The sequence below is a fragment of the Chinchilla lanigera genome, unplaced genomic scaffold (genome assembly GCF_000276665.1).
Source record: "Chinchilla lanigera isolate Chin_1 unplaced genomic scaffold, ChiLan1.0 scaffold00011, whole genome shotgun sequence".
Taxonomy (NCBI): Eukaryota; Metazoa; Chordata; class Mammalia; order Rodentia; family Chinchillidae; genus Chinchilla; species Chinchilla lanigera.
In genome coordinates, this window is record NW_004955412.1 from 12,182,660 (window position 1) to 12,187,353 (window position 4,694).

Consider the following 4,694-nt stretch of genomic DNA (forward strand, 5'->3'; position numbering starts at 1 on the left):
GGAATTGAACTCATGACCTTGCATTTGCCAGGCAGGCGCTATGCCACTGAGCTAAACCCCCGGCCCTGGCTACTGCCGTGTCTGAATGGGATGCCAGCCCTTGCAACAGCCCATTTGTGACAAAGGGAAAGCAGTCTTAGCATGAAGCCAACGCAGAAGGCCGAGGGGCAGAGAGTTAAATAAATCTTTGCACTTTATTGAGCTATTCCTACCTCCCTTTTTTTTTTTTTCTCTTGCAGTACTGGGGATTGGACCACCTTTGCATTGAGCTACATATGCAGCCCTTTTTTTAATTTTTAGAGACAAAGTTTCATTAAATTGCTAAACTGCCAGGCTCAAACTTGTGATCCTCCTGCCTCAGCCTCCCAGAGTGCTGGGATTATGGGCATGTGCATCACATATTGGGCCATTACTGAACCTCTGGATTTTGCTATGTAAGCAATTTCCTCATTGTTAAATTGCCTCACTGTTGTTGGCAGTCCGAGCTTTTTTTGTTATTTGCAGTCAAAGCATCTGAAATGATGTACAGGGTTAAAATCAAGTGAACAAAGACTATTCACAAATTCACCTACAGCTGGTCTGACTGAACTACACATTTTCACAAGTGAATTAACATTTAAGGTCCTGAAAGCCCAGAGAGATTATCCTAAAATTTAGGAAAGGGGCTGGGGATTTGGCTCAGCGGCACAGCGCCTGCCTGGTAAGCACAAGGTCGTGAGTTCGATTCCCAGTATCGGGAAAAAAAACAAACAAAAAAATAAATAAATAAAAAATAAAATTTATGAAAAAATTGTATCACTACTGATACTGAAGTTACTAACTTTATAAAGTCAACAGTATGTTTTTTCTCTAAATAAAGGGCTAGTAAACTTTTTCTGTAAAACAGCATAGAGTAAATATTTGAAGTTTTGTGAGCCATATGGTCTCTGCCATTGTAGCCCAAAAGCAGCCACAGACTATCTGTAAATGAATGGCTACTATATGTTCCAATAAAACTTTTATTTATAAAAACAAGCAAGGAGATTGGATTTGGTCCACCAACTAGTTTACAGACCCTTGCTCTAAATGGTTAATGGCATGAGGACACCTTTCCTAACAAATCAACTTACTAGAACTCAAAGATAGTTTACACCAAATGAACATAAATTATGAGTAAAAGTTACCAGTATTTCTTGATTAGATCATTTTATGTAAAAAGTTTAATCACCTTATTTATAGACATAAACTAGAACTCAATAAATGTTAAAGGGAAAGCGGGCCTGAGACAGGAGATTAGGGCATGGACAGCTAGCTAGGCAAATAACATGGCCTGTCAATCATGGAATCCAAAAGAGAAGCTCAAGCCCTGCACCTGAAACCAATCAGAAAGTTTCTCTTGAATTCTAGTGAGAACTCAAGTAGGTTTTTGACAGGACAGCCCAGACCTGATTTCAGCCTACTAAGTGGGCAATACAAAAAAGACAGCGGCCACTTTTCTTATGGCCACTGTGCTCTCTTTCACGGTGTGCTTTCACGCTGCACCGTGCACTTCTTTTCCTAAGTTTAATTCTTTTAAACTCTGCAGAGCATATTTATTTTCCTACCTATAATAAATACAAAACCTTGCTACCTTAGGTAAATCTAATTTAGAATTATACTTTTGTAAGATCTTTTTGTGGTTTTGGGGACCCTTTTTTATTCGCTTTTTGACACAGGGTCTCACTTTGTAGTGCAGGCTGGCCTTCAACTTACTATATAGCCCAACTGGTCTTAAACTCACTAGGTAGCCCAGGCTGGTCCCGAACTCACGGTGATCCTCCTGCCTCAGCCTCTCAGGCACTGGGATTGCAGGAGGGCATCACCACACCCAGTCAGATCACCATGATTACACTAGGAAAAAACACAAAGCCTACACATAACAAATTTATCAAATCTACCTAGTAAATAAAACTAAGTAATGTGAATTTGCCAAGATTATTATGCATAATAGCTATTCAAAAATAGCCATGTATGGCCCCCATCCTGAATGAACCCATGTCTTCCAGAAGCTGACACCAGAGTTCATTACTATATGGAATGAAGAAATTAAAAAATTAATCATATAGATCATTATTCCTTTCCAGTTTCCAAATAAAAATGATTCACATATTACATGGACATTTCACTACCCCAAATCATAATTTTTTTAAAAGGTACCATTTTTCCCTGTAATTACATATCATACTTAGGGAAAAAAAAAACCCTAAACTTCATTTTCAATCATTAATCAAGAAAATTTGCACATGCACTTATACAAATACGTCTGAGAATAGGTACATATAGGAAATTCCATTGTATAATTTCATTCCAATGAAGAAAATCTGGGAAATACAATTCACTCATAAGTAATTCTGGGAAAATCTGGGAAATACAATTCACTTTAACATAAGTAATAAGCAATCTCTCAATGTTTTTACCATCTAACCTCATTTTAACAGACACTTGAAAAAGGGATACCAAGTATTCCTATCCTTGCATAACTACTGGCATTTTCTACACATACAGAACAAGGAATTAGGGCCAGCAGCAGCTATCTATGAAAAACAGAACGAGGGCTGAGGGGGCCGTTCTACAGAGTGTAGGGAATTTTTACCTTTCCCTTACATCTTTCTCAGTTTTTAAACTGCCATAAAACATGTTGCAGTACAGTGCTTTCATACTTTTAGAAATAGTTTCCAAAGTATACATTCACTGTAAATAACATTACACCAGGAATTTAAACAAATAGGCCAGGGGCTGGGGATTTAGCTCAGCGGCAAAGCGCCTGCCTGGCAAGCGCAAGGTCGTGAGTTCGGTTCCCGGTACCAAAGAAAAACCAAAAAAAAAAAAAAAAAAAAAAAAAAAAAAAAAAAAAACAAATAGGCCAGGTGGAATTTCTCTAAAATTCACTAAAGACAGAGGTGCTCTCCGAGGTCAGACTGGCCCTCTGCTATCAAAAAGATGAACACACTCTAGGTACAAAAGTCGACGTTTAGCGCTTAGTAACTCCAAGAAACTTAGCATCACCTTGTCAGGGGCATAGCTATAGCAGGCAAGTCCAGCTCCGCTTCATCTTGTATCCAGGGTAGCACCACAGTAAAGCAGTACCCACCCGCTTTCGGTCTGTGGGACATCCAAGACATCCAGGAGTGGCTTTCCTGACCTCCCAGATTCTCCCCAGTAACATGAAATTCTACTAGCTAACTGTACAGATAAGCTGCACCGGTTCTACACAGTCTTCACAACCTTCACGGGACACATTAAACAGGCTCTAGTCTCTGGGGAATACTGCTTATGACGTGCCCCTACGTTTACATGGCTTAAATTCAACTGCACAAAATTAAAAGCAGATAAAAATACAGGACCCACCATTATTCAACATTTTGGACTGTCAAACTGTACATGGATTATATTAAAAGATGGAGAACTGACAGTCAAAAATACACAGACTTTCGTTTCAACAACCCTCCAAAGATAAACATGAACAATAAAAAAAAAAAAAAAAAAAAAAAACCTTTCTCATTCCTGGGACTCTTGACAATCAGCAAGATAAGGAAAGGCAAACCCTATCATTTCCTACTATCACAGAGAAAAGAATAATCACTTTAATTTCCAGTTAAGTAATTACAGTTTCCAAAAAATAGCAGAGACAACCTATTTTCCCCACAATGAAATTAACTACCTCTTTCAGCAGCTCTGAGCCTCTCCTCAGCGCTCAGCCATGTATGGGGATACAAGGGGGGAAACACGAGGACAAGAATTTAACATTTTTAAGTGCTACAACCAAAACTCACTTATGCAAAAGTGAATCTGTCTACCTAGTCTTTCCTTACTAATACCAACGGATTATTAAATTCCAAACTATAGAAAAATGATCAAAGAAACAAAGTCACGCAATCCTTTTCCCAGCATACAATTAACTTCAAAGAGCACCCTGCATTTTGTCATATTTGAAGTAAATTATCAGTCTGGATGATAAAAGCACGCTGGCTAAAGCAAAGAAAATCTGAAAGTTAAAAAAGAAATGCAGTCCTAAATATCAGCCTGTCATCTCGAATCCAATGATGCTGTTCTGGCAACCGGATTAAATCATTATTTATCCAGCAAAATGAGCAGGCCAATTGTTCATTCTAAGCTCCGGCCAACATATAAAGAGTATTTAGTGTCCTAAAAAAATGCATGCCCGTCAACAACAGATTGCAAGGTTTACACCAAGTACTCGTTTATCGAACACCCTTATTATCTTAGGTTTTACATCTATCTCAAGCCAGTCTTACCGCCACCGGGTTGGCAAGGAGCCCCTCTCGCTACACACGTCTCAAGTGCGTTTCTATTTCTTTTTCTGCTCGGTTTTTGTTTTTTTGGAGATGGGATCCCACTATGTAGTCCAGGCACGTCCTGAACTGGCTGTGCAGCCCAAGACTGGCCTAGAACCAATCCTCCTGCCTCAGTCTCCTGTAAAACGCATTGGACGAAACTGACTTTTCGACACAGTTCCAAGCTCATTAAGCACTCTTTCGGAGGCAAAAAGCAGGACACCCCGAAAACAAAACCCTCCGAGCGCTGGGCAGGCTCAGAGAGGCACGCCGGGTCCGCGGGATCGGGGCTCCGGGCGCGGCTCGGCGCCGGCATGTCCAAGTTAGACGGGAAGCGCGCGCAGACCCCCGCAGGGACCGCGCGGCGCCGGGGCGCAGGGG

At 40.4% G+C, this 4,694-nt stretch overlaps 1 protein-coding gene across 1 annotated transcript in view; it reads right to left on the reverse strand.

Annotated features, from left to right (window-relative positions):
• Positions 1-1,785, reverse strand: part of Rdx (radixin) — an 84,009-nt gene extending 82,224 nt beyond the window's left edge. The window contains exon 1 of the mRNA XM_013511102.1: positions 1,760-1,785. The gene's annotated coding sequence lies outside the window, so the exon portion shown is untranslated. The remainder of the gene's footprint in view (positions 1-1,759) is intronic.
• Between the last annotated feature and the right edge of the window lie 2,909 nt (positions 1,786-4,694).